The sequence below is a fragment of the Colius striatus genome, chromosome 13 (genome assembly GCF_028858725.1).
Source record: "Colius striatus isolate bColStr4 chromosome 13, bColStr4.1.hap1, whole genome shotgun sequence".
NCBI classification, from domain to species: Eukaryota; Metazoa; Chordata; class Aves; order Coliiformes; family Coliidae; genus Colius; species Colius striatus.
Genome location: NC_084771.1, coordinates 7,031,872 through 7,048,009, shown reverse-complemented (window position 1 = coordinate 7,048,009; position 16,138 = coordinate 7,031,872). Strand labels below are relative to the sequence as shown.

Genomic DNA, 16,138 nt, shown 5'->3' with positions numbered 1-16,138 from the left:
TTTGCCCATCTGGAAAACAGTGAAGACAAAAGCGAGTATGACTGAAACAGCAGTCACAGGGATATAGGAACCTAAAACATACTACAAACACCCTCAAATCTCTGCTTAGTACACGGAAAAAAACGTAAACCCAGAATGAAAACCAAAGGAGTTTTAACAAGCCTGCTTGTTAAAATAAATACTTTGCTTTTTCTTAGTCACTTTGGTCAAAACCAGTTCCCTTTTTAATGTTTGTGATGCCTAATGCTGCACTCAGAGCAGGGATGTGAGAGAACTGCTGGGTCAGCAGACCCGTTCCAGTGAGACCAGCCAAGGAGGAAGGGAAAAAGTAGAAGGAAACCAAGTACACTGGGACAGCAGAGATAACCCCCCAGGACTGAGGAAACCCCTGACATCTTGTCTGAAGTGATGTTGGCTTGTTTTTGTGCTGTTTTCCATTTTAAGAGTGCAGCTGAAACAGCAGGGAAGGGTGCTGGGGCTGGGATCTGCCTGGGCTTCCCTTGGCTCCCTGTTAGTTAACAGGTAACGGTAAAACAATTCCTCTGTGAACCTTGTCAGTGTGGGACTGTGGATGGGAATTTGGGGCTGCCCACTGCCCATGGCCTGAAGCCCTTGGGCTGGCAGTCGGCCAGTGCCGTGGCACAGTCAGTGTCAGCAACAACTGATGGGTCATTTCTGCCCCTCAGCAGTGCTGTGGATCTGCCTCTCTCAGCTGGGGAGCAAAGAGGATGGGAGTCTCACTAAGTGAATGAGTGAGATCTTTGTCAAGGATAGAGGGTTGATGACAGTGATTATTCTGATCAGACCTGTCTGTCATCTCCTAGCCTAACCCTTTCAGTGGGTGAGGCACCCTCTTGGTTAAACCTTTGGCCAGCCTGCCAAGGTATTGACTCACTGCACTGAGCATGGACCTCAGGTGATTTTACAGATGTCTGTGTTGTCTGAGTGCTTGCTGATGAATTAGTGAATAAACTCCAATGTCAGATTTGGAGCAGATCAATCCCCCGTTTTTTCTCAGAGCTGCAGAGACGTCAGGCCCCTGCTGCCTCCAGCTGGCAGGCTCTGTGCCTGACATGGTGATGGGAGCTGCTGAACAAAGGCCTGGGAGCAGCACGGTCTGTCTGCATCTGCGTGTTGTGCCAGCGCAGCAGAGCTCACACAGGCCGCCAGGAAAAGCAGCACAGCTCCCACTGCGGGGAACTCGGGTCTGCTGGGCTCTACGTGATCTGCTGTAAACACAGCCCACAGACTTAAAGCTGAGTCTGCTCAAAGTCTGTTTGCCAAGTAACGGGAAAGAAGTGAGTGTGGCTTGAGGTGGAGTTGTGCAGGACCTTCTGCTCACACGCTGGGCGAGCTGCGAGGCTTTGAGTCGCCTGTGGTACAGGGAGCACAGATGTTCTGTTCCTGGTTGCTGGCAGTGTTCCTGCTGAAAGCATCTGGCTGTGTTACGTTGTCCCAGCCTGCCTGCTGGGTAGTGTTCCAACAGTCTCCAGAGGCTAAAACCAAAACGCCTCACTTGGTAGCACTTTGCACTAGATGTACAACACCTAGTAACTGTCATTTCAATGACTTCTAGTTGAGATTTTGGATGTCTTTTTACTCTTTTGTAGCCCTTTCACTAGCAGATTAATTCACCCATATCAGATCTGTAGCAAAATTAACATGTGAACTTGAGTGCAAATATTTTAAACAAGTCATTCCAGTGGCATGGAATTACAGATGTGCACTGTTCAGTGCTTGCAGTGGTATGCAGCTGGCTGGTCGGTGTGTTGTTTTGATGCAATGGATTGTTTTCCACATGCACAGCCTCCCCTTTCCTGGTTTGAAGCTCATCTGTGGTGCTGGTCAGTGCTGGTGAGGAGTGAATCACTGAGTGTGACCGGGCTGTGCTGTGCTGAAGGCACTTCTAAGGCAGCCGCATCTTTACTCAGGACTCATTTGCTGGTGCTATACTCAGTGATCTCGAGGCTTGCTGAGACCAGGCCCTTCCACAGAGGAAAATTCCTGTTGATCTGGATGAAATGTCATTTAATCCCCTTCCATAAGTGATTCCCACGTCTGGCACACAGGAGCAGTGCTTTTCAATGACAGGAGTGAAGGCTTGCTCTCTACAGTACCTGAAAGGTAGGGATTAGTCTCTTCTCTCCAGTAATGAATGACAGGACACAAGGAAATGGCTTCAAGTTCTGCCAGGGGAGATTTAGATTGGACATTAGGAAGAACTTCACAGAGAGGGTTGTTGAGCATTGGAACAGACTGCCCAGGGAGATGGTGGAGTCACCATCCCGGGATGTGTTTAAAAGACACACAGATGAGGTGCTGAGGGACAGGGGTTAGTGCTGGGCTTTGCAGTGTGAAGTGAGTGGTTGGAGTTGATGATCTTAAAGATCTTTTCTGACCAGAGTGATTCTGTGGCTCAAGGGGCCCTGCTGGTGGGTGCCCAGCCTGCTGTCCTGGAGAGGAGAAGAGTGAGACTCACCCTCCTGTGACAGGGGCAGGGTGTAGAGATCTGCCAGCTGTCTGTGGACACAGCTCGGGAGCTGCTGGGCCAAAGCTGCTGCTCCTGAGCTCCCAGATGGAGAGACAAAGTCAGCAGGGAACTGTGACGGCAAACGTGGGCCTTGGTGAAGAAATTAATCTGTTCCTGAGCTGCCACTTGTCTGCAGGAGCCTCAGCTGCCCTTTGCCGTGCTAGTGAAAAGCTGAGCTTCTCATTCCCTTCCCCATCCCAGGGAGAGGCTGGAGCTGCAGGATGAGTGCTTCCCCACCTCTGCCCCGCTGCAGGGAGAAGCAGGAGGGAGTGCAGTGCCCAGTGCTGGAAGCTGTCCCTGGCAAGCCCTGCCTCTGTTGGGTTTGCCGTGGGGCAGAGCAGCCCCTGCATGGAATGCCCGAGGTGGTGGGGAGTGGGCTGAAGGAGGCTTTGCAGCAGCAGCCATGGCTTGTGCTGCTCCAAAGCACGTCTGTCAGAGGAGGCTTGTCAGGGGGCTGCAAAAAGCCCTTGCTGCACCTACCCACACAAATGGGAAGGCATGTGCTTGTGGTTTGTCATGCTGTGCAGCTCCAGGGAGGAGGGAGGCAGTGAGGAGGAACTTCATCTCCCCTCAGCCTGCTGCAGGCCTCGTTCTCCCTTTCTGCAGAGCAGGTAATGCTTCAGGGCTTTGTCTGAAGCAGGGGGCTGTTACCCCAATGAGGGATGCATCTCGGTGCCATAAACAACTCTTGCCTCTTGAGGGACTAAGAGACACTGATTCCACCCCACCTATTTGACATGTAACCAGCTGAAGTAAGTGGCTAAAGGCCTCCTGAGTGCTGTGCAGCTCCTGCACCCTCGTGCGGGTCCTCCTGCAGTCGTGTTGCTGCCTCTGGAAGTGGCTGAAATGGACTGAAAAGCCCCTGACAGCAGATGGGATGCCACGAGATAACTGAGTATAAGGTTGTGCCAAATGGGAAATTAACTGGCTAAAGCAGAGAAAAATATGATTCATTTGTAATAATCTTGTGCCCACAAGTCAGTGATAGCAAACAAGTTACTCTGAGACAGAAATGTGAGAGATTTTTGTTGTAAAGTTGGCTGCATCCCTTCTTTTTCATTCCAGGAGCAAGCAGGGTTGCTGGCAGTGCCAAGGGGTGGTGCTGGTCCCATACCTTGTGCTGGCAGTGCTGAAGCCCTCTGTGGCCTGGCCCTGGCCAGGGGAGAGAGGAGCTGGGAGGATGGCCTTCCTGCCCGGGGCTGGCATGGCTTTTGTATGCCAGTACTGCTCAAGAGCCAAGCTCAGCACTCCACATGGCCCCCACAGACACTGCAAGGTCTGTCTTGCTTGGAGCATGCCAGACTGGCATCTGTCTGTGCCTTGGGGCTGGCATCCATCCTCCAGAGCTGGCCAGGGCCTGGCAAGGGCAGTGGGAACCTGTCCCTGGCAGCAGGTTGTTTGTGTCCCGGAGCCTGCAGCCCTGTGCCATGGTGGGCAGCACTGGACTCACTGCAGGCTGCATGCTCAAGGCCACAGGCAAGGGTGTCAGGGTTGGTGACTGTGTGCCATCAGAGCTGTTGCAAGAATTACTTGTTCACAGCAATTTCTTTCTGTGGCTCAATATGTTGGGTTTTTGGAGTCTCTCCTGCTTGCTGCACTCGGCTGTGTGTGTGGTAATGCAAAACCATCCATGTCTCCCTGGGCTTTCATCTTCTCTAGTAATTATAGATCAAATGGAGTTTGAGAAATGTCAAGTTGAGACTCTTTTTATTAATGTACAAGTGCTGCAATGGTGTAAACTGTGCTTTGAAGCTGGAAGAGCTCTGAGTTCTCATGCAAATGTTGCCTGTGTGGTTTTGAATATGATTCCTGTGTAAAGCTTTGCAGTCTGACTTTGCATGTCAGCTAACCAGCCTCCCCAGGCAGTGCAAGTGGTTCTTCCTTGGAGGGAGAACAAAAAGGAACATGTAGAGGTGTCTGTGCCTTCAAAGCACATGGCAATCTCTAACAAAAGAGACTGGGTATGCTTTTCCCTGAGATTAGGGCTGAATGGGGGACCCATGGAGGGTCCTGCCATTGCCTTCCCTGCAGGCCTGGCAGCTCACACTGTGTGTGTATAAGCTGGCTCTTCTCGCTCTGGAGGCTCTGCAGCCCTCAGCACAGCAGACCTGTTCTCAACAGGTTTCTTTGCTATTGTTGGAGATAGTGCTTGAGGGTTTAATGCTTGGGAGTGTAGGAAGCAGTGTCGACAGAGCACAGTATTGTAATGGGATTCAGGCAGCCCCAGCATAGCCTGTGTGCCTGGTTTCCGCAGAAACTCCTGTGCTGGTTCATGTGAAGCCTGTAGAGACAAAGGCTTGAGTCTAGTCAGATACTGGGTTTTGCTTATGTCTGAACAAACCTAAAGCTTCTCTGGAAAAGGGGGAAGAGGAAGGAGTCTGTCCCAAGCCTGCCCTTCTGCTGGCACAGGAAAGGCTGCAGCTCTCCAGGCAAACATTAGCTCTGCACTGCCGGCTGGGCTTGGCATCGCGGTGCATGCATTAAAAATATCCTGTCCCACAAAGACAGCTCAGTTGTGAGCCAGCATATGGCACATGAATGATGATTTGAATAGAAATCGTCCATGTGGATGCACAGAGACCTTCTGTCTCATGGACAGCCTCTCATGAAGCTGCCCAGGATGAGCAGGGGCATCTGGTCTCCAAGCAAGACTTGTATAAGCAGCTTCTCTGATGCCACTGGTGAGGCGAGTGTGCCCAGGTCAGTGATGCCATTGCTGCCAAATGGATCTGGCTGCTTAAAAATTGGTCTGTCCTCTTCTTTCTCCTCCAGTTGTGCCCTTGCACTCTGCTGATGCCACTCCACCAGCAACAGTCAGTACCCGAGCCTTGACTGGAATGGATGCAGGATCAGACGATGTGCCAGTTAGGCACTATTCTCAGAACAGAGAGTTGGTCCTGGCTGGGTACAATCACTGAACAAGGTCTTGATGGCGTCATTGGCTCAGCCAACCTGCAGTTGGCATTTGTCACTGCAGCAGGCTGGGGAACCTCAGCCCAGAGCTGCAGGCTGATGCTTCAGCCCAGCTCAGGGCTGAGCTCCATTGGGTGTTGGCCCCTTTGCCTCACATCACCTTCCCAATGAAAGCATCACAGAGGGGAAACAGACACAGATCTATTGGTTGTCCCCTGATGCCTTCCCACTGAAGTGTCACTAAGTCTTTTGTTACACTGGACCTGGTTTTCCTCCTGTGCTGGTGGCAGTGGGAGGAGCTGCCTTGGGCTGGCTTTCCAGAAGGGTCTGGCTCACTGCTCCTGGGACACCTTCCCCCTTTCTGCTGGAGCACATTACACTATGGCAGCATGTGCTAAGCTGTTTCTGGACTTTTAGCAGGGGAAAAATGACTTGGTGGAAAATACATCACTCCCCTCTAGCAATAATGTGTTCTCCTTGTACTTGTCTGCTCCTTGCTGGTCCTCTCTATTCTTGATGGAGGTTTCATCTAGTTACTTCAGTGATACTGGGAATACTCTGACCTTGTTGACCTAGTAGGATGTGCACAACAATATCCACCAACTGGATTTCTTTCCACTAATAAAAATCACATCACTTTTTTTCCTCTGTGGAGGAAACTGTTGAGTGGAGTGGGAGTTCAATTTCCCCTGCAGCAGCTCCAAAGCGATGTGCAACTTGAAAAACCAGTTTCTGTGTGTGCACATCAAGGCAGTGGATTGCAGCTCTTGTGCAGCATCTCTGGATGCTCTGCGGGCATACTTGGGATGGGGAGAGTGTGTTTTCAGCTGACAGACAACAAAGTAGCTCATTTTCATTAGTGTGCGTAGAATCTAGGGCCCTAGGTTGGTGCAGATCTAAACCAGACATGCTTTAACCAGAAACTAAGAAACAATAGCAAAAGAAACCCCTACAAAAACCCTTCCCAAAAGCCAGCCCTGTCCCAGCCATCACAGCCCAATCTGCAGATGCAGGCAGGGAAGGTGAGGAGCACACATGGTATCTGCCCACCCCAGCCTGAGGCCTGTCTTACCCCTTGTGTTCAGGGCTTGTTGATGTGTGTTTGTTAGGTTTTACCCCAGGCTGGAGCAACTTGCTGCTGCTGCCGTGTTTGCCTTGCTGTGAGGGGACACAGGAGCAGGGCAGTAGGATGCTGCTCCATCTGTGCCCTTGTTGCCTGCAGGAGTGGTGCCCGGGGCTGGTTTGCTGATGGGAAGCCCAGGGCAGGACTGTGGTCTGGAGTCACCTCGTGCCACTCACCAGCCCCCACTGTGGCAGCCCCGTGTGCCAGCAGGCTGGGGCATGGGCTGCGGACCAGCCCTGGTCCAGCCTAAAAGCAGCCAATGCTCAGGATTGTGTTCTGGCTGCCATCAGTGCCCTGATGTGCTTCCCGAGAATGTGCCTGAGTATGTGGGCACAAAAGGCTGGGACAAGAAGTTAAGACATTTTCATGTGTTTAAGTGTACTTTTTCTTCTGACATGCATGAGACATGCAGAGAGCTTTTCATCCATCTTCTGTTGCCTTTCCTGGCTCTTCCCTGAGAGGATGTGGGTGTTATCCATGCTTTGGAACGTGTCCGACAGCCCATGGGCTCGCAGCAGCACTGCTGCTGACCAAAGAGTTTCCTCTTGAGTCACCACGTGAAGACTCAGCTTTTCTGGCTCTTTCCTTGAGACATTTTTGGGATATTTTATTTATTCATTCAGTTGGTAGCAGGCTGGTAGCCACAGATGTGGCACACTGCCTTGTCATGGGTGGCTTCTGTCCTGCTGTGTCCCAGCCTGGCTTCGTGGAGCAGCAGCTACAGGTGGCCCTGCTTGTTTGTGCCACCGTACACAGCTGGAAACCTGCATGTGGTATGGTCCTGCCATGCTGCACCTCACCGTGCTACACCACAGCACACCATGCTGCACCACGCCATGCCACAGCACACCACGCTGCACCACGCCATGCCACAGCACACCACGCTGCACCACGCCATGCCACAGCACACCATGCCACGCCATGCCACAGCACACCACGCTGCTCGCACCACACGGTCCCGCGGCGCGCTGCTGCAGAGCATGACTGATCTCAGCTCTGGGGCTGGGCTGCAAGGAGGAGCTGAAGTACTAAGAGGGCAATTTTCTTACTAAGCATTCAATGAATCTTCTAAATGTGTGAACCTTCTATTTCAGTTTGTGGTGCAGATGAAGGCAAAAGCTTTTGGAAGCATCTTGGTTTTGTTCTGGTGATGGGGGCCTTTCCGCACTGGCACTCGTTTGGCCTTGCAGACATATTCCAGCATTGCCTCTGTTGCTGGTGTCCTTTTCTATCGCTGTGTTCTCCACACCACGAGTTGGTCAAATGATGATAAGAGCAGCTGAATAGCCTGAGATAAAGTTTATAAATATCAGTAAAGCCCAGAATTCAGGCGGCTCTCTGCAGTCTGTTCTCTCTCCTTTATTTTATCCTGTTCCTCTAGCCAAGACCAATTATGAAGTACTGAGGCAAGATGTTTTTAAAGCAAGAGTAATTTATTTCTCTAACTAAACCTTGTAGCTGTGCAAGTGGAGAAGAAGGGACATGACCTATCCTGTGCCATTAAAGGATCAGCTAGGGACCTGCACGGCATCAGGGAACCCTCTGTGGCAGAGGCACAGAGCTGGACCCCTGAGTCCTTGTGGGATGTGGGGGCTGCAGAGGTGGGGTGGCTCTCTGCAAAACCCGGGGCAAATGTGTCTGGGCTCTGCTGGTGCTGGTGGAGTGAAGCTGCCCAGGGAGCTGCCAAGTGGTGCCAGCTGGCATAGGGTGAGCTGTGTCCGTGCTGACAGTGGCTCCCAGCCTTGGAGCAGGAGGGATGTGTGTTCCTCCCCATGCTGAACTGCTTCACATAGCTCGTAGCTGCTTGCAAGTCCTCCTCTTGCGCTGCATGTGACTCATCTGGCTCCTGCCTGGCCCCCTCTGTGCCCGTAGTGAAGGGAACTCTGAAATCCTGGTGTGCTGGGGAGCAAGCTCCTGGCTCTGCTCACTCACCAAAGCTGCCTGCAAAAGTGCTGGGTTTTCCCTGCTTGCCTCTGCCTGGGAAGGGTGGCTGCTCGAAAGCTGAAATGAGATGCATCTGATGGCTCTGCAGATCATAAGATATCTCTGTGGGGATTGCTAATGCTCTGCCCCGGATAAGAGTCTGTTGTTTTCGTGTTTGTTTTCCCTGTGTTCGTACTGCTTGTACAGCAGGGAGCCGCGGCTCTTGGAGCACACCCTCTCCTGCCCCTTACGCCTAAGCAGCTGTGCCAGAAGCTCGCTTGGCTGTGCTGGGAGCTGGGGAGGTCCGGGTGGCCTGGAACATCTGTGTAGCTCTGCCCTGGCCTTACCCACCAGCTGCCTTGCAGAGGTTCTCCTGATGCCTGCAGGAGGTGGGCTGCTCAGCCTCTCCTTGACAGCTCACTCCTCCCTAGAGAGAAGAAGATTCCTTTACTGCCCATGGCTCCTCTTTTTGGGGGGTTTTATTTTTCAAAGAGCCTGTCCTTTACTCGATGTCACTCAGCCCTGTCCCCAGGGTTGGGGAGGGCTGTTAGAAAAGGCAACTGGCCTCCATGGGGTGGTGACACCAATAGGTGCATAAATAAGTGCAGCAGGCAGAGCCACCAGCCAGCCTCACCCCACATCCATCCGCCTGCTTGAATTGCAGCGCCGGCGCCCGCAGTGCCATGCAGCTGCCGTGGCTGCCCTGGCACTGCCACCTCCACAGCGGGCAGGGGCTGGGCCTCACACAGCCATGCTGCTGGCAGAGGAGTCTTGGCCAGCTGCTTTGGTTGGGGGCAGTGGGAGCTCTCACGGGCAGCTTGGCTGCAAACCTGGGCTCCAAATGAATGGAGAAAGCATGATTGTTTCCCTTCTGACATACTGCATGGGGGTCGTGACAAATATGATAAGATAAATGATACCTGTAGGATTTCTTAATGCACATTTCAACACTTGTGCTGATTTGTAAGGCTGCTAATCTTTTTTTAGCTTCCATTTCAGTTACTCACATGTTCTGGGCTGTCTGTTCTGGGCAGTTTCACTGAAGGAACTCCTCCAGCTTTGCAGGGCTGTGAGGTTGGTTTGAAAGGCCAGAAAGATGCCAGAAGTCCTTTGATATGTTTAGGCATTCAAAGTGAAGTTTCTCCTCTTGCTGGTCATGAGAAGCAGTAAGTGAAGTGCTGGTGCCAGGGGTAGTTTTGCTGTACTGCTGTTCATGGGGAGAGTTTGAGTATCCCCATGTGCTGGGATACTCCCCATGGGCTGGGCCAGGGAGAGGCTGTGCTGGAGGCTCCGGTGCTTTGCTGGAACTTTGAATTGTGGCTGTCCTGGTATTTCTGAAGCAAAAATCATTAAAAAATCCAATCTGTGCACTGTCTTTTGTAAAAGCATTAAAACTATGGCCTCCAGTGCCACTCTCCAGGAAACTAGGACAAGGCAGTGAGTGTCACTGGGAGACAGGTTGGTTTGCTGTGTGCTTGTCCCCCTGGGCAATGGTATCTGTTGCTGTGAAGGTCTGGGGAAGAAAAGTTGCCCTGGACAATTAGTGTTCACTTAATCAGAGGTAGGGGAAGGATGCCTCATTCTCCCCAGCAGCCGTAACCTGCATCACTCGCTTCCAGCTTTCTCCAAACCAGACCAATATACCCCAAAACTCTGTTGTCCTTCCAGCCTTTTGCTTTTTTGTTTTGGTTGTTTTTTTTGAGCTATTGGTGAGCAGACCCATGGGCTCCTTCTGCTTATGGCAACCAGAGAAGTCTCTCTGTGCATTTAACTTTACAGAATCACAGTATAGTGGGGGTTGGAAGAGACCTCCAGAGATCATTCTGTCCAACTCCCTCCTTCAGCGCGGTAAGGCTTGCTGGCTTTTGTGATGTGCAGCAGGTACAGAATAGCAGGTTTCCTTCAGGCAGTAAGGGAGAGAAGACAAGCAGGAGGAATATATGATACATGGGAAGAACTGCTGTCTGGGTTTCTTTCTTTAATTACGCAGTCAATAAAGAAGATAAGCCTGTCCAGCAAGTTTGTGCACTTACCACAAGGTTGCCTGGGCAAGGTGGAGAATTTATGAGTATAAAATATTAGGTGTAGGAGGGGAGACAGAAGCTAAGTGGGGGGAAAGTGGGAAAGTGATGGGTAAATGTAGGTACCAGTGCAGCTCACAGAGCAAAAGGCCATGAGGTAGGGAGGGCTGCTGAAAAGTGTATTTGTACCTGAAGCACAGCCCTGCTCTTCTCCCTGGAGCCTGTGCTACAGCGATTGAGATACTGAAATGGCAATTCATAGAACATTTGGGCAATAAAGGACTGATTAGAAAAGATAAATATAAACCAGAAGTATTGGACAGTCAGTAAATTCCTCTGCAAGAGATTTGTGAAGTGCAGCTAGATATAGTGAGTTATTTTTAGAAGCTCGTGCTAGCCATTTACTTCTGGGAAGTGGAAAACCCATGTCAGTGTGTGAAAAACAGCCTTTGTAAGACGTGTCAATATTCCTGCATCCCCACAGCATGCAAAGGCCTTCGTGGGCCCCCACACACAGCCTGCCAAGGGTGAGCACGGAGCTCTGGCTCTGTTAATTACCTAATGGTAAGCACCTCTCGTTTACGGAGTAACAGCAGTGCTGCTGGCCTCCAGGGATGCTTGTGTGGATTTGCAACTACCTAGAAGGCTGACTAGGAGGTTAATTTTTTCCTTTGTGTGAAAAAATCACCGTGTTTTTGTGTTTGAGCAGCTGTAGAGTGTTTAGGAGGGTTTGCTGAGTCAGGACTCATTAGTCACGTTCCTGATGGTACAGCTGGGCTCAGGGGAAGGAACTGCCTGGATTTCAGAGTTGAGATATTTTGGTGGGACGATGTTTAGGGGCTTCGTGCAGTTAGTATGTGCTACGTAAAATCAATGGCTTGGAGCAGAATCTGTCCCCTTGGCCAAACCGTTTGTGTGTTGGTTGTTAAAGCTTTGCTGCAAGTGCAGAGCATCCCCTGGGAGCCGTGAGTCAGGTGCTGTCTCCAGGTCCACATCTCCTGGGTGGCAACGTGGATGAGCTCTCTCTCCTTCATGATGCAACTCCCTGGAAAATTCTTCAGTGGGAGTTGGTAACAATGGGCCCATTCTTTTCCCTTCAGGGATCACAGCCCTCTCCTCTGCACGCTGGAGGAAAAATGGTGTTTCTCATGTTCTGCATGTCCCGTTGCACAGCTCTCCACAAGGAAGCAGAAAATGTTCCCCAGTGACCAAGCATTGGGAAGAAATTAAGGTGCCTCCTCAGCTGCTGTACCTCAGAGTCTTGAAATGTTTCCCTGAAAAAAATGGATTTCCAGAGTTCAGATTCTAACCATAAAACTTGTCCTTGGCTTGAAGTGCTGCTATTTAAGTACATTTTAACTTTTATTGCCTTTTGACTGTTTCTTTGAAAGGAAAGAAGAAATATGTGGCTGGTTTTGATATTTCTGCTTTCAAGCTGTAGAAGAAGAAAACAAAACACAAAAATGGAGCTCCTTCTTACATTCTATCTGCTTATTTACACTGCAGCAGCTCAGGATCGTTTGGGGTTTTCCTTACGGGCTGGTGAAGCTGTTGCTGAGTTGCTCCGTGCAGGGCTCTCTGCGCTGTGGCGGACAGAGGCTCAGGAGAGGCTGTTCCCCAGTGGCTGTCTCTGCTGGCTGCTCTGCCCTGAACTGCCAGAGTGCAGCTGCAGGCAGGGAGGGCAATTAAAGTTGCTTCTCGCCTTGCAACGTGGGAGGGAAATTCCGTCCCCTTCCCAGGCACAGAATGGGGATACTGTAGCCCCATCTCAGTTCAACTGCTCACACCTCACTCCATTGTCCCTTGGAGTCAGGTTGGATGAAGGACATGTGCTCTGGAAACATCACTGGCTGACGATTGCTGTGGCGATGGGGAGTGAGGGGCTTTGTTTTGTTTCTTATTTCACAGATGTGTGCCTGTGACATCTCTGGCACCACAGCCACTCCGTGCCCTGTCCTGCAGGCGCGTGGACTCGTCCCCATGGCAGTGTGAGACAGTGGCGGGGCTGTATCCCCACGGCGTCTTTTCTGTGACAACGGTTTCCTTCTATTTTCAATTCTAAGCACTAGGGGGAAAAAGCAGAACCACAGGCTGTTCTGAGGCTCCTGGTTGCAATCTGAGCTTTTTCAGAGGCCTGTGGCTTTTGCAAACGTAGGGCCATTGTTTTGTTTGCGGTCTTTAGTTCTCTCGGGTTGCTGTGGAAGGTTGGAAGGAGAATCCCCAACAGGCCTCCGCTGAGCAGGCTGTGGGGCACATCTGTGCACAGCTGCAGTCTCTGGAGGTGTTTTACGTGCATAAACAGCCAGAGAGCTCGTTGTGTGCCCACTAAGGGCCGTGCGGGCCCTCTTGCTGCGTGCAGCCCGGCAGGGCTGGTTCTGTCAGGGAGCAAGGATTTGATGTTTACTAGAAGAGTGAATTACTGTGACCGCAAATTGTGCGAGCTGGCATGGCTCACTGCAGGCGGTCGGGAGGAGGAGTCCTCCGGGATTCCCAATACAATCCATTTTGATGTGTTTCCATGGAAACAGGCTGGGCTGCAAGAGCAGGCAGCGTCCCCCTGGGCTGCTGTTGGCAGTGCCAGCCTGGCTGGGAGGCACTGTGGCCCTGTGCTCCTGGTGCCATGGAAATGGAGAAGGCCCCACAACTGCCTGTCGCCAGCCCCCTCGTCCTGCTGGGCTTTGGGTGTGCGGAGCGGGGGTGTTGGGCAGCCCTGTGTCAGGAGGGAAAGATTACTGAATCTCTGTTGAAACTGGGGAGAACATGGGTTCGTCTCTCCCAGTGTGGAGAGGTAGCCCAGTTTTATCAGTAGCTGTTTTTTGACCTGTTCCTGCTGTTGAGCTGCTTTCCTGTGGCTGAGACTCATCCCCTTCTCCCCAGCCTCCCCTGTCCTGCCCCATGCCCTGCTGTCACCGCCTCGCCGTGCAGGTGCTGCCAAGGGAGGAAACTTCTCCCCGGGTGTCTCCAGGCAGCTCATGGCAATGCCCTGTGCCGGACCCTGGTGCTGTCCTGGCTGCTGGACCCCACAGGGACACAACCCCCAAGTGTGAGCCTCTTCTGCTCCCTCAGTAGCCAGTGCCATGGGCAGCTCATGTCCCAGAGTCACCCTGCCATTGCGATCAGCGCGGTGCCACAGCCCGTCCTGCGTGTGCACACCGGCCGTGGCAGGCGCCGCTGTTCAGCCAAGGCTCTGTACGTGTGTGAGGACGAGTCACGCTGAGCCCTAGGAGTCTGGTTTCCATTAAATGCTCCTCAGGAGCTGCGCCAGGCATTCTCAGTGCTGGCTCTCGCTACAGCTTGTGCTCGCCTTTCCCAACCCCACGTCTTCCACGTTGGTTTTTTGTTATGATGGGGTCTGAACACAATGCCAGGCCACTGCCCGGCCCCCGGGGTGTCCTTGGCAGCTGGGGGTGTGTGGCCATGCCCCTGGCTCGGGGGGCACGAGGCTGGCTGTGTGGCTGTGCCCCTGGCTCAGGGGACACGAGGCTGGCTGTGTGGCTGTGCCCCTGGCTCAGGGGACATGCCACTCGGGCTGTCTACTGTTGTGTCTCTTTGCCCCAAGCCGATGCATGTGAGGAGCTGGACATGCTGGCCGCTGGCTTTTGGGGGCTGCTCACGGGCCCGTTGCTGGGTTGAGGTGGATGTTCAAATGGAGAGCTGGCAGTTCATGCACTAGTAACCGTAGTCGGACAGGGGCCATGGCAGTGTCCTGGGAAGATGAGGGCTTGCAGGGGGGTGAACAAAGATTCTGCTGAAGAACAGCTGAATGGGCGCCTCCGGCCCAGCCTGAAGCAAACGCTGCAGGGACTGAGAGTGAATTATTTGCTGAGGTTTTCCATCAAATCATTGACATCATTCTGTGCTGGAGCTCAGCCACTTTCGCGCGCTCAGCCCCCCAGCAGCTGTGCTTAAAAGGAGACATTCAGGCCTGAATCTGCCCATTCAGGAGCAAGGGTTTGACCCATCAGAGGAAACTGCTGAACGAGGCTTTTGAAGGCAAAGTGGGGACTGTGCACTTCGGGGCCATGCTCCTCCCCAGGAAGGGCCCTGACCTTGGGGAGGACTGGGAAGCCCTGGGTGCTCCAAGCATAGGGATGGAGGAGGCAGAGCAGCCCAGGGACCTGCCAGGATCCCACTTGGGCACTTGATTTCTTTTCCCAATGCCCAATTCAGCATCGTTGAGAGTTTTTCTCTCTTTTGTATCAGTGTTTCAGCAAACCCCATGTTTGCCACTGTGGTGATTAGTTCTTCTGTCACTGAGTCTGCAATAGAAAATAACAAAGAAAAGTCCACCCAGATCACCCTTTTCCTCAGGCTAAAAATGTAAGGAGTAGCCTATACTGAGCAGATGCAATTCCTCAGCAATTCACACCTCAGTTCTCGCCATTATTTCCCCCCAGATTTTAACAACAGATGCCAAAATTATTGTGCATGTGTTATTTTTTAAACTAACAGACAAAATAAATCAGCCAAGTACCCAGGTTGCTGGTTGGAGCAGTCTTGGCCTGGTTTGGCAGAGCAGGGGTGTGTGAGCTGCTGCATGTTAACATCTGTGTCACATCTTCCACACTTGCAGCTCCCTGAATTTCAGAAAGCACCGTGTGCACCCCCACAAAGGGATCCAAAATCAGGGAAAACAGAGAGGTAGATACAAATCTAAAATGACTCCTTTGCTGTTGTTTTGTTGGCTACATCCTGGTCTATAAGCTCAGGGAAGTTCAGCCTCCTGTTTGTCTCTTGGGTATTTGCTGTTGAAAACAGAATAACTTCCCCCCAAATAAAGTGTGTGATTTAGTGCAGGAAGGTGTGGTTAATGCAAGGCTCTCAGATGCACCACATCTCCCCCTCATGCTGGAGAGGGAGGTGGTTTCTGCTGTGGGAAGCGTTGCCTGTGGCTGTCGGGGCTGTCACTGGGGGTGGTTGTGGCGTTGGGCCGGGCAGCAGCCGCCTTCGCGACAACGCAGCCGCTGCCAGAGCTGTGAAGTGGCCACACAGGATGCAAGGACACAGAGGATCTTTTTGGCTAGAAATTTCTCTGGAAAGTCCAAAAATAATTCAGGCTGAGCAACCAACCACCATCAGGAAGTGTCTTTGCTTCCAGACTGAGCGTTTCTTTGCCAGAGGTCCGGGAGCAGGTCCCTGGGCCATCTGCAAACACTCTGAGAGCACACCCCGAGTGCCCTGACTCCCTCCAGCACCCCTGGAGAGGGACAGTCAGTTTGAGTCCTGTAGGTTTCTGACCCTACAGATTTTTGTCCCACGTAACGACAAGCTGTCTCTGAGCAGTGAGGAGGCCAGTGGAGGGGCTGGGTGCTCCGAGGGCCGTGCTGAGGCTGCCATGGCACCCAGCGTGTCTGCTCCTGTGGCACTGCGGGATGCTGCCTTTGCAGCTGCGTGTTTTCCGCAGGGGAAATGTGTTGGTGACTTCCTGTCCTTAGCAGGATGTGAGGCTATTGATGGTCTGTTTGCATCCTTAGTGTTGCAGAAGCATTCTCAGCAACACTGAGAAAGGAAAAGAAAACAAACTAAATGGTGTTTGCAGCCTGTGATGGTTATTAACATTGCAGCAGTGTCTGAAGTGCTGAGATTGATGATTGCTGTCTCTGTACAACAGCTGCAAACAGGCACAGC

The 16,138-nt window shown here is 52.1% G+C and overlaps 1 protein-coding gene across 2 annotated transcripts in view; it reads left to right on the top strand.

The window, feature by feature from the left end:
- The window catches only part of OPHN1 (oligophrenin 1), a 55,273-nt gene that overhangs the window by 1,388 nt on the left and 37,747 nt on the right, over window positions 1-16,138 (top strand). The gene's annotated exons all lie outside the window — the stretch shown is intronic.